Source organism: Talpa occidentalis, unplaced genomic scaffold (assembly GCF_014898055.3).
Source record: "Talpa occidentalis isolate TD23 unplaced genomic scaffold, MPIMG_talOcc4v2.1 talOcc4.13, whole genome shotgun sequence".
NCBI classification, from domain to species: domain Eukaryota; kingdom Metazoa; phylum Chordata; class Mammalia; order Eulipotyphla; family Talpidae; genus Talpa; species Talpa occidentalis.
Genome location: NW_023601322.1, coordinates 76,395,105 through 76,413,718, shown reverse-complemented (window position 1 = coordinate 76,413,718; position 18,614 = coordinate 76,395,105). Strand labels below are relative to the sequence as shown.

Sequence of the window (18,614 nt, the reverse complement as noted above, 5' to 3'; positions counted from 1 at the left end):
TGGGGAAAGTAGAATAGTCAGACCTTCGGGGGTAGTTTGACATGGGATCTGAGTTGACTCCAATATAGGGAACAAAAACTCCATCAACCATCATGGCTCCTCTATAAGAGTGATGAATAGTGTCTTGGCTCAACATTTGTTTCTCAGTGGGAACAGTATGTCATTTTCCTAGTCTCCAAGTACGTAAATTATATGGAAATACTTGGTTGCTGGCAAATATCTTCATGCTGGTTCCCTGGTCTGTGGAGTAAGGCCCGAGGTGAGGAAAGACCAAGTTCTTGATGTTGCTGACTTCACTAAGACAATAAATGAGAAGCAGTATGACATTCTATGTAGAAATGCAGGAATTAATACTACCCTCAAAAAAGTAAAAGGATACAATTTCCTTTTATCTCCCCATTTAACCTATAAAAGTGGGATGAATTATGGAAGGTGATGTGAACCCATTTATCAGGTAACGTGGAAGGCTGTCCTTTTTGAATGGGGTTCTTTGGGGGAGTTGAGATTGCATTATAAGCACTACTGCTACTGGAGCCATATGTCATGGCGGGTCCTATGGTGCTAGCATTTTTAGATTAGGACACTATATATGTCTTCTGCCAGCACCAAGAAAAGACTCAGCACAGACACTCTACAGTTCTGGAGCGAGATGATTTCATGTGCAACAGAAAAGTATTCATTATTTGCAAAGTAGCTGCTAGCATGCTTCTGACTCTAATAAAAGTTTGGTGTCTTTAGAACATCATTAATGACTTCAGAAATGCAAATTAAAACCACATTCAGATGCTGTCACATAGCTAAAATTAAAAACTGACTATACCTATTGTTAACAAGGAGAGAAACTATTGGAAACCCTCACAGGCTGCTGGTAGGAATGTAAAATGGTACAAGTTTTTTTTGGAAAATGGGTTGACAGTACCTTAAAATTTAAATATGTATCTACCATATAACCCAGCCATCCCTCCTGAACCACTTACCTAAGAGAAATAAAAGCAAACTCCCTTACGAAGACTTACACACAAATGTCTCAAACAGCTTTGTAGTAGCCAACACCTGGAAACAACATAAACAACATAAATGTCTATCAACAGGTAATTAGAAAAAAGCAAGAGTGGTAAATGGAATGCCATTAAGTCATAAAAAGAAATATGCAATTGGCACTTGCAACACATAGATGAGATTCAAAACAATCACAATGAGTGAAAGAAGCCAAAAAAAAAATTTACATACTTGTGTAGGAAATTTTATAAAATGCAAAGCATTCCATTGTAACAGAAAGCAGATCAGTAGTCAATTAAGAACAGAAAATAGGAGGGAAGGATGTTTTACAAGGGAGCACAGTGAAATTCTTGGGTAATATTTTCATGGATATTAACTTATGTCAAAATATATCATATTGTACACTGAATATATCAGTTTAAATAGTTATAAAGAATTTAAAAATGTATTGTTAGTTATACCTTAATGAAGGTGAAAAAATTCAAATTATACCTTGACAGAGATTTTAGGATATCCTAAATGACAGGAAGTGTACCCTATATTAATAGTATTATGATGATAAAATAGGAATGCGGATGAAATACTTACTAACTCAAAGACAGGACAAGACTTGATATACCTGACTATCTACTTTGCATTTACCGATGTTACAGGCAGGAATTTGGGGTTGTGATGCAGACTAACAATTAGGACAAGAAAGAAACTGCTGGACAGTCTCACTTATATGTGAAATATAGAGAAATATAATAAAGAGTCAGTCAAACCAAACCAATAATAAACTTTTAACATCTGACTACAAAATAAAGGCAGACAGATGGATGTGAGTGGGGGAGTAAAGGAGCTCAATGGAACATGGTGGTGGTTTACTGGAGCACTGGTGGTGGGCAGGGTGTGAAATATACATTTGTAGAGGTTTAAACCTACAACCTCCAAAGCAGATACAATATTGTAAACCTACTTTATCTCAATAAACATAATGTGGAAAATACCTCATATTTAAGAAAAAAAAGAATCAGGACAAAAAAAAAAAGAATGAATTATTTAAGGGTCAACTTGTGCCTGCCTACACACACAAACACACATACACACAGACTATATACACACATACAAACACACACACTATATGCAATGTATAGATAATGTATCATATATTATATGTAATATATAATATATAATGCAATGTATATAATACATATTACATGATATATATATATTGTATACATGTCTGTACACCTAGAAAGCTTCTGACCACTTCTGTCCTATTGCTTCTCCATGGAGTAAGTACAAACCTCATGGTTAGTAAGTGTATGGGCATGGTTTGCCTATTCTGCTCACTGAAGAAAAGAGCAAGATAAAAAACATGGCCCAGCAGAAGACAGTCTTATTCTGCCCAATGCCCTGTGTCAGTTAAGTTTAGATTCAGAGCCCAAAGGCTGCTTAGAGTATTTCTGCAGACTCAGAGGTTTAGTTCCATCATGAATGGGGAATAAATGCCTGATCAATTCTGTCTGGTACACATCTCTGCTAAAACTCATAACTATTTCCCTAGTAAGATGCAAGGCAAAAGTGAGACTTACTGTCTCTTTGGAGCTTCAAGTTGTCCAAGAAGATGGTAATGAAGTCATTTCTTGTATTAAAAGCACAGCAAACTTTAAAACTGAAGCTAACCGGCCTGAGAAGTGTTACTAAAAAGGAAGGACAAGGAAGAGGAGTAGATAAATCACCTTTGGGTACCATAGGGAGGAAATATGGCACATAAGAGTTTCAGTGATATTCTAATTAAGGCTGCCCACTGTGATACACAGTAAATTTAATTTTTATTATCCATATTCAGTCTTCTGTTCTTATTCTGCACTACCCTAGGAACTAGCTTGTGTGACTGAAGTGGAATGACATTTGGACTTGGTGCACCAAGGCAAAGATTTTGGAGGCATTCATATGTCAGTATAAGAGTTCTCATTTTAAAGTTGTATCAGGGCCTCCCTGGTGGCTAGGCAGTTGAGCGCTGGGTTGCGAAGCTGCCTGCAGCCTCTGCAGTGCCGGTTCGACCACCAGCTGCCAGGTGAGGGTCCCACAAGGCGCGCAGACCTCTCCTGCCGCCCTCTGCTCCCCTGAGCAGTGTACCTCGTCAGTCTGCCTGCTCTGCTCTCCCCTCTGACTCTGGTGAATTCTCTCAACCTCCCATGCCTCTGACTGTACCCAGTGCTTGTATAAACAAATAAATAAATATTTAAAAATAATAAAGTATCATACACCATTTTATGGATCGATCTTAATTTATTTTCTCTACTAGTATTGGACATTTATGCTAATTTCCGCCCTTTAAATTATAAATGTGGAAGTGAAAAAAATATGTTATAACGTTTCCTCTTTTTTCTTGTCACTTTTGCTAGATTGATATTTTTTCCTCTTTTATTGTCTTCCGATATCGTAAAAGAGTTAATACAGAATTCCATTTTTCTTTTTTTTTTTTTAAATATTTATTTATTTATTATTTGTACAAGCACTGGGTACAGTCAGAAGCGCGGGAGGGTGAGAGAATTCACCAGAGCCAGAGCGGGGAGCAGAGCAGGCAGAAGGACCGAAGCACACTGCTGAGGGGAGCAGCGGGCGGCAGGAGAGGTCTGCGCGCCATGCGGGACCCTCCTCCTGTGGCCGGGGAGCAGCCGGGGATCGAACTGGCGCTGCAAGAGGCTGCGGGCAGTTTCGCAACCCAGTGCTCAACTGCTGCACCACCAGGGAGACCCCCAGAATTCCATTTTTCTAACCATTAACTTCCTATTTTTAAATACTAAAATTTCATTCCTTGGTAACTGGGCTATTGGGTCCAGCAAACCTCCTCTCCCCGCCCCCCTGTGGTTTCTTGGCTGTGCAAGTCCCTTATATAAAATGGCATCATATTTGCATACATCTACACACAGTCATCAATATACTTTACATCATCTCTAAATTATTTATATACCTAATGCAATGTAAATGCTGTGTAAATAGTTGCTATACAGTATTGTTTAGGGAATAACAGGGAAGAACAAGTTTGTACAGTGAGTACCGACGCAACCATTGTAGGCCAGCTACACAGGATGTGTTTTCCATCCTCAGCTGGTTAAACCCAAAGATGTGGAACCCATGGATGTAAAGCTAATTGTATATTTCTCAATTAATGTAACAAGTTTAAATAATATCATCCCAAATAATTTATTCACCAAGCAGTAAAGAAAGTCCCGATTTGGAATCCAATCTCCATTGATTGTACAGTATGGGAGAGCAGTTGGGGACATGTGTCAGGTAACTGTTTCTAAGTGAAAAGCACCCATTCGTAGGTGGCAGTGGGAGCAGGCTGGGGAATGGCACACGGGTAAATGCAAGAATCAATGTCTCTCTCTCTCTGGGCTTCCCCTGGTGTCGCAGCGGTTGAGCGCTGGGCTGCGGGGCTGCCCGCAGCCTCTGCAGCACTACTGGTTTGTTCCCGGCGAGGGTCCCACCTGGCTCAATAGACCTCTCCTGCCATGCCCGCTGCTCCCCTCAGCAGTGTGTTTCATCAGTCTGCCCGTTCTGTTCCCTGCTCTGGCTCTGGTGAATTTTCTCGCCCTCCCGTGCTTCTGACTGTACCCAGTGCTTCTATAAATAAATAAATAAATCATTTAAAAAAAAAAAAAGAATCAATGTCTTAGACTGCCTCAGTTCTCCTGCTACTTCTTGTTGCCTACATTTTCATTTTGCATCCTGCTGCACTCAAATCTTGCTCTTATTTTTAGGTTCTGCTTAAAAACAAAACAAACTGATAGCTTGGATGCGGGGGGTTATCTTTGCAATTTTAGAGTTTTAAAATCTTCTGGATTGTGAGATCAATTTGTTCCTGTCTGCTTTAGGTCTATCAGCGATTACCCATTTTTCTAGTCTTTCTGTTTCAACAATTTGTTTTGGAGGGCAGCTAACAAATGAGACTTGATATTTAATCTGTAATTTCAGCTGCACTTATAAGGAAGGCAAAGTTGTCACATAAGTAGCTATTGGAATCTCTATGATAAATCCAAAGGAAATAATTTATTGAGTAAATGAGAAAGCGATAAATAATGGGGGGGGTCATTTATATTTCCCTTGAAAAATGAGGTTGATATTTAAATTTCCCAAAAGTTTCTGGAGGTAGTATATCATAACTTAAATTTAACATCATATAACTCATAGCAGTGACTCTGCTTAATGCAAAAACAGCTTACAAATATATGTTCACAGCAACACTATTTACAGTTGACAAATTACGGAAACAACCTAAGTGCCCAAGGAGAGATGAGTGGACTATGATATGGTATAGATACAGGATGGAATACTATTTAGCTATATAGGAAAAAAAAAAAAAGATGAAGACTTGCCATTTGTGACAACATGGGTGGGGATAAGGCTAAGTGAAATAAGTCAGAGATAAAAAGGCAAACACTGGATGGTTTCACTAATATATAGACTAAAGAGAATCAAAACAAATGGTCATTAAAAGCCAAACCAATAGCAAACCACAGAAATGTGCCTATAGAATTATGGCTACCACAAGGGGAGTGGGAAGGGGTGCAATGGTCTATGGTGAAGGACTATGGGTGCCTTGCTAGTACATGTGGTGTGGCAAAATACACTTGAAAGGGGGTGACTGTACACCTATGAATAATACAATGTTTCTAAAAAAAATATTAGTGGGATGGGGCCTCCCTGGTGGTGCAGGGGGTGAGTGCAGCACTGCTAGGGAGACACCCACATGACATGGCAGACCTCTCCTGTCGCGCCTGCTGCTTCCTCACCAGTGTATTTTGATCGTCTGCCTGCTCTGTTCCCCGCTCTGTCTCTGGTGAATTCTCTCACCCTCCCGCACATCTGGCCTATCCCCTGGTTCTTGTATGCATGAATAAATAAATCTTTAAAAAAAATTAGGGGATTTTATTTTAAAATGATTTCTGCTCCAAGAGTAATTCAAGGGAAAGTTTTTTTTTTTTTAAATATTATTTATTTTTATGCAAGAGCTGGGGTACAGACCAGCGGCACAGGAGGGTGAGACAATTCACCAGAGACAGAACAGGGAGCAGAACAGGGAGATGACCAAAATACACTGCTGAAGGGAGCAGCGGGCACGAGAGGAGAGGTCTGCCATGCCATGTGGGAATCTCCCTGACTGGCTGGTAATCGAAGCTGGTGCAGCAGAGGCTGCGGACAGTTCCACAGCAACGCGCTCAACCAACTGTGCCACCGGGAGGCCCAGAAGATGTTAATTCTTGTGACTTCTTGATCAATTTTACTCTCCAAGTCAGTTGCTTTTCCTTTTATTTAGAATATAAACATTCCAATTCTCTCAAACATGAATCTGCTTTCACTTAGTATCTTTTTGTTTCTACTTTGGTATGATTCACTTACTCCTCACTCTCTTTGCATTGTTGCACTAGAGACTGGTGGTGAACACGGTGTATACTTGGTATGTTTTTACCCAGCATTTCACCACCCATTGCTCCTCATCATTAATTGAAAGAGAAAATAAAAGCTAACAGGAATCAGAGTTGATGTTGCACATCAAGTTAATGATGTGGAGGAAATATGAAGATTTGGGAGATGAAGGAAGATGCACCCCATAGGTTACAGAAATAACTTCTCTGAATTGAACAACTTCCTGCTACTCTTAGATGCAAAATCTTAAAATATCTAGGGCTGTGTATTAAATCACAAAGTAAATAGAAATTTAGAAAAATTAGTAGAAACAAGTTCCTTTTGTGACAGAAGGAAGAGAATCAGGGGTTTAAAGGAAAACTATTGTTGTGAATATTAAAGAGAATTTAGAAAGATCAAAGGAAGAGAAAAAAAAATGTCTTGAAAGGGTTACTAAAGGGCCTCCTCAGTGGTGCAGCAGGTTGAGCACAGTCCTCTGAAGCTGTCCGCAGCCTCTGCAATGCATGTTCGATTCCCTGCTGGCCAAGGAGATACCCACATGGCACAGCTGACCTCTTCTGTGTTGCCCGCTGCTCCCCTCAGCAGTGTTTTTGGTCCATCTGCCTGTTCTGCTCCCCTGTCTCTGGTGAATTCTCTCATCCTCCTGCGCCTCTGGTCTGTACCCCAGTTCTTGTATCAATAAAATAAATCTTAAAAAAAAAAGAAAGGTAACTAAGGTGTGATATAAAAGTAATTTCTTGAGCGCTATAAAATTATATCATCAAGAGATCTAAGCCTAGCTATAACCACCTATGCATTTAAACCTAGAGAAAGCCAACTCTGTTGATGTAACAATTTAAATTTGCTTTTTAAAGCAACTTACATTTTAGCACAACATTTCAACTGTAGGAAAAACAGCCTCACTGAATACTATTTTTATGAGCTTATAAGGAGATTTTGGGTTAGTTCCCAGGTTCCTATGTGAAAGAAGAAGCAACTTGGGGAGAGGGAAGTGGAGGGCCATTCGGTTTTGCATTGAGGATAAAGAAAATGGTTAGGGCCTCCCTCGTGGTGCAGGCAGTTGAGCACAGCACTGTGAGGCTGTCCGTAACCTCTGCAGTGCTGGTTAGATCCCCGCCGGCTTCGGAGCAACCCACATAGCACAGCAAACCTCTCCTGTCTTGCCTGCTGCTCCCCTCAGCAGTGTATTTCACCAGTCTGCCTATTCGGTTCCCCACTCTGTCTCTGATGAATCCTCTCACCCTTTCACACATCTGGCCTATACTCCGGTTCTTGCATAAATAATTTTTTTTTTAAAAAAAGAAAATGGTTAGTGTGACTAAAGGAAAACGTTCAAAAGTCAGATAGCAATAATGAGAATTTACCAAATTATTTTTTAACATTTTGATTTAAATACTTTGCTCCATGTCGCCTATATAATTTTCAGCAAATTCTTAATTTTTCACTAATGCTTTGTGTAAGTGGACTGTTTTTATGGGGTATTTAAAGATTTATTTGAAATGCAAACTATAACGAAAATCAAAATGCCTAGAAAGTCAAAATCACGCACCTTCAGCCAATTTGACTTCTGAAATTTAGAAAAATCCTAAAAATTTTTTTCATTTAGGAAATGACAGAAACTACTTACCTCTATCTATTATGTTACTTTTATTCATTCAATGTCAAGTTAATGACTTTCTGCCCTTCATGCATTACTGGTAGGCACAATCCAATAATTAAGTTTACTTAAAATGGGATAGTGAATAGCAATAATTTTCTTATATAATCAAATACTAAAATAACTTAATGGACATTAAGTATAATGAGTACTCAGAAGTATAGATTGCTCTAAAGAGAATAATGAGGAATGAACTCAAAAAGGAAATTAAATATGAACTGGATGTTAAAGATAGGTGAAATTTTGTTAAGTTCAGAATAGACTATAGATGATGGACAAGCGGAAGCTGGATACATCTGACTAATTATGTGGTGATGTGGGGAAAGTACACAGTACTTGAGGGAGTAGAGACACAGGTTCAGTGACAAGTGAAAATGAGCTTGAATAGTAGCAAAATAAGCGAAAAATCAGACAGCTTGATGCTGCAGTCACAGAACTACCCAGGCTCTCTAGGACTCTAATGTGAAAGTAAGGGGTTGATTAAGAAGCAGTTTCCTGAGAACTGTAATATGAGGTTAGGCTGGAGTGGAATGAGCCAAGAACTCTGAACCCACAAGTATTACAGTCTCATTTGCCAGCAGAAGCCACCTCTCTTCTCCATATTGATGAGTTGGTCTGCCTTGCTGAAATCTGGTAATGACTTTCTTTGAGGCAGCTGTGTGGGAATGGATTTTAAACAGGTTATATGGAAAAACAAGGATCATGGCATTCGTTGGGTCACTCCATACAACTTTCCTGGATTTCTCTGTATTTGTCAGCAAAGCCTCACAATTCTTTTTGAATGCATGTTGTCCTCTCCTGGGTCAGATTTTGTACTTTTTTCCTGGTGTATTAGTTTCTTATGAGTGTCATAACAAACTACCATAGATTTAGTGCTTAAAGGCCTACAGATATATTCTCTTAGAGTTCTGGAAATCAGAAGTACTAAAATGGTGAGAAAGGCTGCATTCCTTCTGAAAGTTCTAGGGAAGAGTCCACTTCCTTTCCTCTTCTAACTTCTAGAGGTCTCCTGCATGCCTTGGTTCATGTCCCCATCCTTTTTTTCTAAAGCCAGCAGCTTACCATCTTTCAAGTCTCTCTTTCTGAATCTGAGCCTCTTGACTCCCTATTATCGTTATAATAGGGAGTTCTCAGAGATATGAGTGATTACATCACTCTTGGGAGCTTATCTAGATTATCCAGGATCATCTCCCCATCCCAAGATCTTTAATTTAATCACATCTGTAAAGTCCCTTTAACCTGTAAAGATCAAAGGTCCTGAGTTTAGTGTTGTTATAGTAATTATTAAACAAAGAGATCATCAGACTGAGGTGGTTCTAATGCCTTGGCAGACTATGTAAGCAATCTGAAACCTAAGTCAGAGTCAGTTTCTGTAAATGTTCTCATATTTCACACAAAGAAATTTAAGAATATCCAATTTAAAAGAGTCAGCTGTATTTTGCCAAATAAGGCAATCACTTAAACTATATCCAATAAAATAATTTCCTTGCTTTGCCTTCCCAGCTGCTCTGTGAAAAGACCTTTCCCCCCTTAACTACTTTTGGTTTATCACTGCCTAATTCAAACCAATGTTTGCTCAAATAAACTTTTTTTTTAAATAATAAATTTTATTTTTATATTCCCCCATACAATTGCAAACATCCCATTCTGACCTCAATCCTTCCCCTCCCGCCCCCCACCCCCAAAAAGTGTCTCTGGTTCATAGTTTTTTGTTGATTTTGATTTTCACTTTCTTATAGTTATTCATTTTCCTGGTCCCTTATTTAAGTTTTCTAGATTCCTGCTATGAGTGAGACCATCCGGTATTTTTCTTTTTCTTTCTGGCTTATTTCGCTGAGCATGATCCCTTCCAGTGCCATCCATGTTGCTGCAAATTGCATGTGTTTATCTTTTTTGAATGCTGAGTAATATTCCATGGTATATATGTACCACATCTTCTTGATCCAGTCATCTATTTTTGGGCATTTGGGCTGTTTCCAAAGCTTAGCTATTGTAAATAGTGCTGCTATAAACATAGGGGTGCAGGTGTGCTCAAATAAACTCTTGAAAATGTTAATGTGCTTCAGTTTATCTTTTAACAGGATGTGGGCATCTTTGGGACCATTATTCAGCTTACTATATCTGAAACATACAGGAATTTTATGTTAGTTGTGATGCAAAGGCAACAAAAATTTGTAAGAGTAGGGTATGAAGAGAAAGGTATCCCAATGTAAAGTACTTGTTTCAGAGCAGCTGTGTCAATAATAGTGATGTAGCAACAGCAACAATTTCCAGAATTATGCGTGATATCAATAGCTTCCTGAATTTTGGATTATAGTGTCAGGTTATGACTTTTTTTAAACTCAAATTAAAAGTTAAAAAAGTTAAAACAGTGAGACTTTACCTCACTGTTCATCCAATAAGTTTGTAAGACCTAACCCTCCATACAATACTTTTGCTGGATGGGTTTCTATTCCTACAGTGAAATCTAACTGATATGACCATGAATCCCATAAACATACATCACCTAAGTCAGCTAAGAGAAATATTCTGACAGGTCTAAAGTTTAAAATATTATTTTAAAAATAAGTTACTTATTTTTTCTATGCCTCAGTTTCCTTGTCTGTGAGTGAGGAGTATAATATTCCCTACCACGGTTTTCTTTCTTACTTTTTAAAAAAAGTTAAATGAATAATATAGATAATATCTTTAGAAAATGTCTAAAACATAGTCTTATTATTATAAAGGACATTATATTCACAATAACAAGAAATATCTATCACCCCTAGATTTGGGAGAACAAAGGGAAAGGATTATAATTATTAAAAATAAGAGCTTTGAAGGAGGGAAGTTCAGGGAGCTAAAACTCATATCTCTGAGGAAGGCACCATATGACTGGCATGAAGGTCTCTGAAGATAGTATAAAGCTGATTCTAAAGAGCTGGAAATAATATAAAGTGGTTTCAAACATTGCTGCAGAAAGGGACCACAGTTTCCTTTGCTGAAACTATTTTTCAAAAGCATGATAAGTTGATGTTTATGGGAACAAAGAAAAAATACAAGGCAAACAGAATGGAACAAGTTTCATTTTCTTCCCACAGTTTTGAGTCTCTCTCTCCAGTGCCTGATATCAGCTGACTCAATAGGAAACTAGTACAAAGCAGCAATGTGATTTGTAGAATTTCAATCCTACTATGTGAAATGAATATAATGAATATGGAAGGATGGGTTTGGAGCTGAAAGAGAATAACTTAATAACTAGCAATTCTACTTTTGCCTACTCAGCATCCACATAAAACTTTAGACAAAAATTTGAAATTCCATTTTTCACCCAACACAAGGCCATTACTCATCAAAGAACTTATTCATCATAGGGACGTTTTTGTCCTTCTCTGAAATAGGAAGCAAAGTTCCAATAACCATTTAATCCATCTCTGTATTAATCCATGACAAATATTCTTCAAATTCATACATGGTTCCAACTGATTATTGTGTTATTTGAAGACAGCTCATATATAAATTTGTTAGTAAAGACTAAGAAGGAATGCATAGTTAGTGGATAGGGAGTATTCCCTCTAAGAGGGATGGTGAGTTGCTCCATATTATACTACTTATAAAGAAGAATGATAATGCTTGTTGGATTATTTTAAATATTGCAGGTGACATATACCATAACTTAGTATCTTCCCTGATTTTGGTTAATAAGTAAAATTACATTTTTGGATCTAATTGGTACATATGCTAATTTTATATTTATGAATGGGATATGCAGTATATGTTGTAGAATATATTTGTATTTGTTGTAGAATATATTTGTACAAATATATTTGTAGAATATATAATGTATTTTCTAGAATAAAAGATAAATTTTTAACATCTTTTGGCTGCTCTGTCTCTCACATATAAATATATTCACTCTCTTCGCTTTCGATTTTCATATGGTAAAATTTGTATTACAATTGACAGTATTTTCCATATCCCTCAACCTTTGCAATGTTTAAACACATTTAACCTGATGTTGTCATTGATTATAACAGTGCATATGTGACATTTCATTTCTTCTGAGTAAACAACTGTTGCCTTGTTCTAACCATAATGTAAATATATATGTATTTGAAATACATTAGTATCTTTTTATCCTTTCAAAAATTGATTTTATGTGACTCTTCTCCTTTTGCTCTTCCACAGGTATTATTTTTCTTCAGAACAGATTTTGATGTTACAGGAAGGATGCCAAGAGGAAGACGAGTCAATGTTTAGCATTTGAAGTTCAGAATGGGATTTTTGAGTTAGTAATATAAAAATGGGCTTGAAAGCCAGGCTTTCCTGAGAAAAGAATTGTGTTAACATATCTGGGGCCAAGCTTTGTTGATTGAATCATGGAATTTGATCACAAATCAAGAATAGAACAAAATTAAAATAAGATAGGGGCAGTCCTAATTGTAAGAGAGAAGGGAGAGCCTATTCTGATTGACCTTGGACTGGAGGAAGGAGAAAGCCACAGGCATCATGGAAATATTGGTCTATGCCCTGTGCCTTGTGTTCTCACTTTCCCCTTGCCAGGCTATGGTCCCGGGCATCCTGGAGGATGTACAGTAGACATGTTCTGATGGTCTCTATTTGAGCTCCAATAGACCACACACACAGGTTGACTTCCCTCCACTTGAATTACAGGGATGTTGGAGAGGTGAGTAAAAAGATCAAAGGCATCTTCCTGTGCTCTCCATTGTAAAGTCTGATACAAAGATCACATGAGACTAGGAAAATCATTGCCGTAAGCTTTGAGGATGGTAACATTTCCCTTAACTCTGATTTCAGTTTAAAGAGAAAAGTGAAAGGTAGAAAAAGGCTTGTAGGAAGCTTAACTTTGAAGTAAGAGAATATTAATGTAGTAGACATTTTTTAAATTGAAAGATACTGTTTAAAACAGAAGATAATAAGCTATTGTTAAAATTCTCCTCCAGTCCCAGTACTTGATGGATGGTTTAGAAAAGCCACAGAAAATAAAGGATTCTTGCATTCATTGGACATCTGTGTGGTGTATGTGTGAACTTAATACCACCATAATTATCTATTGATTTAAAAGAGCTCAGTGATAGTAGCTATGAATGTAATTATATGTAATCTAAGTCACAGGCATTTTAGAGACATAGAACAGCAAATAAAAAATGTAGGGATTAAACTGTTTAAATATTTCCTTAAATTATTTGGTAATGTTGGTATTATATAGTAAGAAATGACTAGTTACAATATATTCAAATAGGTTCACTCACTTATTTTGTACAGTTTGCATGCAATCTTCTATACTATTTTGCACACTTCCATTCCAAAGGATTCTTACTGAATTCACTTTAGAGAAAAAGTAATAAAGTTATCTTAAGGTTTGTAAAGGCCAATATTTACAGACTGTGTATGCATTTATAAGTTATCAATAATAAAAAAACTGTGCTGTATATCATTTATTCTATTTTTGCGTATCATATTTTCACCTAGTTTACACTTAAATTTTGATTGAGGACTAGAATTAACTAGCTGTATTTAAAAGGAAACAATGTTTTAATACAAATTACAATATTAATATAATTGCTATAAGATAATTTATTTTCCTTTTTAAGTATTATATAATTTGATTTTAAATGTGTTATCATTTTACTGTTACATACACTAAAAGACTTAGACCAGAACTCCATTCCATTGAATATCTGTTATAATGTGTCTGTAGAAATATCTGCTCTATGTGTATAAAATTCTCAGGAAACTGAAAACTTAATATTCAAGTTTTATATAATTCTGTTAACACTACTTTAAAAAAATATTCCAGAAAATTTATGACTAATGTAATGAAATAGCTAAGAAAAATTCTGCCAATTTAGAATATCTACTGGTTGGTGCTATCCATGGAGTTTTTGTTTTAGTGCCAGAATCAAAGATTCCATAAAAAAAAAAAAAATAGAATGTCTGGGCCACTAGTTGGCAACTTTTGATTCATGGATTTTGTGCTGCTGTTGTCATCAATTACAAGAATTTATGTGTTCACTTTTTTTTAATGTTTCTATTTTTCACCAAGAATTTCTTCACTTTTCTCTGAGTTCCATTTAATTCCAGTGCTGTATTTCCCCACCTTTGCTTTGCTTCATTTTTGTTTTAAATTTCTGAACTACCATTTGGTTGTTTTAAATGCACTTAATCTTTTTTTTTTATTTTTTATTTTTTTATTTTTTTTTTCACAGTAGAAACGTATTTTAATTGTGGCAAACTTCACATAACATACAGTTTACCATTTCAACCCTTTTTAAGTCTACAGAAAACATATTTCTTATAAAACAGTGTAAGGGGGATGTCCTGTTCTTTTTTTTTTTTTTTCAAATATTAAATTTTATTTTTATATTCCCCCATACAATTGCAAACGCCCCATTCTGACCCCAATCCTTCCCCTCCCGCCCCCCCCCCCAAAAAGTGTCTCTGGTTCATAGTTTTTGTTGATTTTGATTTTCACTTTCTTATATTCATTTTCCTGGTCCCTTATTTAAGTTTTCTAGATTCCTGCTATGAGTGAGACCATCCGGTATTTTTCTTTTTCTTTTTGGCTTATTTTGCTGAGCATGATCCCTTCCAGTGCCATCCATGTTGCTGCAAATTGCATGTGTTTATCTTTTTTGAATGCTGAGTAATATTCCATGGTATATATGTACCACATCTTCTTGATCCAGTCATCTATTTTTGGGCATTTGGGTTGTTTCCAAAGCTTAGCTATTGTAAACAGTGCTGCTATAAACATAGGAGTGCAGGTGCTCTTTGGAATTGATGTTTCTGTGTCCTTTGGGTAAATACCTAGGAGTGGAATTGCTGGATCATATGGAAGCTCTATGTTTAGTAGGTCCAGAAATCTCCACACAGCTCTCCATAGTGGTTGGACCAGTTTGCACTCCCACCAACAGTGCACAAGAGTTCCTTTTTCTCCACATCCTCGCCAACATTTGTTGTTGCTAGTTTTTTTAATATGTGCCATTCTCACTGGTGTGAGATGGTATCTCATGGTAGTTTTGATTTGCATTTCCCTGATTACAAGTGATGTTGAACATTTTTTCATATGTCTGTTGGCCATTTGCATTTCCTCTTCAGAGAAGTTTCTTTTTAGCTCTTCTGCCCATTTTTTGACTGGATTATTTTCTTTGTTGTTGCTGAGTCTCATCAGCTCTTTGCACATTTTTGTGATCAGTCCTTTATCATTAGTGTTGGGTGCAAAAATGTTCTCCCAGTTGGTGGGGTTTCTCTTTGTTTTTGTTATTGTCTCTTTTGCTGTGCAGAAGCTCTTTAATTTGATGTAGTCCCAGCTGTTTATCTTTCCAGAAATAAACCCACAGATTTATGGTCAACTAATCTTTGACAAAGGAGCAAAGACTATGCATTGGAGCAAAGAAAGTTTGTTCAATAGATGGTGCTGGGAAAACTGGGTAGCTACATGCAAAAGAATGAAGCTTGACCACTACCTCACACCATACACAAAAATCAACTCAAAATGGATTAAAGAACTAGACATAAGACCTGAAACCATAAAATACATAGAAGGAAATATAGGCGAAACACTACGGGATTTGCACATCAAAGACATCTTTACAGACACATCACCCAAAGCAGTGATAGTGAAGAGATAAATGCACTTAATCTTAACCAGTTAATTTTTTTCAGGTTGTATAATATTTAATGTGATAATAGTTTGCATTTATTGAGCACTTATAATGGGCCAGACATTGTGCTATTACACACACACACACACGCACACACAATCTCAATTATTCCTCCCCTCTTAAGAAGCCTGGTATTATTATTGTACCTTTATTACAGAGGAGGAAGCTGAGGCACAAAGGATTAAAATAACTTGTCCAAAGTCAGTCACAGTGTTGGAAAGTAAAAAAGGTGGGGACTATTTACATGTGGTCTAACTTCAAAGCCAGTTAATTTTTTAGTGAAAATTCTATAGGTTGCACCAGAAATTCATCATAAACTAGACTGTGAAACATGGCATAAAATGCCTCGTAACTGAAAAATCTAAGGGTGGCTTTCCAAAAATTACTGGATTCAGATACTTAAGTAACAACAATGTTTCTCTCTTGCCATCACTACAACTTCATTCTCCTCATTCCCAGACTTTCTGTGTGTGACTGGAAGGATGGTGGCCAGCACTTTTGAGAGGGCTGCTCATAAGGTCCTTGCAGTTGGAGATGTGCAGCAGTGAGAGCATCTTTCCTGCTTCCTCTGGCAACACTCCCCAGGAGGGTTATGATTAACCTTCTTAACATCACATGAGTGATGCTTAATTGTGGTCTGTACATTAAGAAAACTATGGACAACAAATAGCCTTACTTAAATAATAAAGACTTACTAGGATTACTGTAGTAGAGAGGTTAGATGATTATCCCAAAGAAGGATACTGGGTTGGCAAAAACTGAAATAAAAACAAGCCCATTAAATGAATATGTGTTAATATATATTGGCATTATACCTTGTGAATTATTAAATTTATACAAAACAAAAAGACATACGAACTTTTATAAATACACTGTGAGTTAGGTTTTATTTTAATTTTATCAGATAACAGAAACAAAGACCAATACAATTTTACCAAGTTCACATTACGTGTAAGTCATCAGACATCAGACATTTTAAAGATAAATTATGTATCCAATTGCACTGCTATTAGAAGAATAATGTATAATGATTAAACCTAAATGTGATGGCATCAAATCTAAGTATCATTTTTTTTAAAGATTAAATATATTTAAATGGATGAAATTAGACATTAGTCTGATTTAGTCCTTCAGTGTTTGGTGATAATTAATGTTTTAAAAATATTCAAACACCCTATGAACCCTAATTCTTACTTGCAATTTCCTTAGGGTATAAAATCAATGGGTGGAAATTTTCTATTGGATGAATGTCAGCTTTATCCACATGCTTCAGTTGAATAAATGTGACTGCTAAGAACCATGTTTAATGAAATAAGTTCGTGAGTTACAAGGACCAGAAGCAACAGCAAGTACCTTCTTATTAAAAATTCTATATAAAACAGAAGTGTCATTGCAGAAAAGAATTTATTTTAAAATATTTTCAAAGATCATTATTGCCTAAAGGAGGGGGATTGTATATGAATTTTAATTCACATGACTGTCATGCCACATTTCTTTTTTTTTTTTTCAAGGTCATCTTGAGTCCCTCTTCCATTTGGAGTGGATAGTGACAAAGTAATTCTAAGAGCTTGCTGAGATATGGTCCCTCTCATATTTTCTAGAATCACACGCAGTGTCAAGGATCTGGGATGCCCTTGAAGTCCACAATGGTCCACAATGTTTCACAATGGTTTCTGCTGATACATCCACCATTCCTATAAGCATGCCCCTTCAGGTATGGTTGCTCTCTGCTTCTATCAGATGCCCTAGCTTATTATAGCAGCTGAGACTAACGTCTAAGGGTCTGGTTCCTTGGAGACTGTTACCTAGGGCAACTCTAATTATTATAGGACTCACACATCTTAGTGCCCTTCACAATTTCTACAAACAGCACCTCTCATTGTTTGGCTCAAAGGCTTTACTCCTTTCTACCCTATGCTCATCTGAGGGGAAAGCCAAAAGAATCTCACCCATGAAAGAATGGCTATTAAGTAGAATCCTTAAGATGATTCTACTCCCAACTCTGCACAAAATCCAGGAGCAAAGAAATACAAATGATGTGACTACCAGCCTGAAATAGGAGGGAGAAACACATATGATAAACTTAAACTATGATTTTAATGCTAAAATTACATAACCAAGATTTGCAGTTTGAATCATACACAATTTCATCATAGTTACCTCTGAAAGAATATATCATGTGACAAGAAGGAAGACTTTAGCCATCTTCAAGTGTGGTGAATCAAATCTCAGGTCCACTGAATTGGAGATAATGCCTCCAAATGAATACCATCAGGATCCCTAAGAAGCAGCTAGATGAAGGAATGAGATGCCATTAGCAGCATAACAGGACATATATTTAAAATCTGATGGAGGACAGGGCCTCCCCTGGTGGCGCAGCGGTTGAGTGCTGGGCTGCGAAGCTGCCAGCAGCCTCTGCAGCACCGGTTCGATCCCCGGCCACCAGCGAGGGTCCCACATGGTGCGACAGACCTCTCCTGCCACGCCCACTGCTCCCCTCAGCACTGTATTTCGTCAGTCTGCCTGTTCTGTTCCCCGCTCTGGCTTTGGTGAATTCTCTCACCCTCCCATGCTTCTGACGGTACCCAGTACTTGTATAAATAAATAAATAAATAAATCTTAAAAAAAAATATGATGGAGGACAGACTAAAGAAATCAGACATAAACACCTCTAGCTAATAAACATGAAAATCAGGCCCACCTGAGGAGTGGTCTGAGGGGCAGACAAGATGCAGGCACTGTACTGTCTTTAAGCTCATAGAGCTCACAAGTCCTCAGCCAATGTTTTGTGGGTCCATGGAGGAACCTGAAAGTCTCTGGAAATGTTTGGTTGATATTCCATTTAAAATAGTGTTTTTAGCTATTTTAAA

The 18,614-nt window shown here is 37.1% G+C and overlaps 1 long non-coding RNA gene across 1 annotated transcript; it reads right to left on the bottom strand.

Annotated features, from left to right (window-relative positions):
- Positions 1-71: 71 nt before the first annotated feature.
- On the bottom strand, positions 72-18,509 carry LOC129145638 (uncharacterized). The gene is made up of 6 exons (XR_008551484.1): positions 18,446-18,509; positions 17,905-18,035; positions 16,440-16,502; positions 2,577-2,684; positions 978-1,053; positions 72-296 (listed from the first exon to the last, which is right to left on the bottom strand). It is a non-coding gene; the product is annotated as an uncharacterized LOC129145638 (long non-coding RNA).
- Between the last annotated feature and the right edge of the window lie 105 nt (positions 18,510-18,614).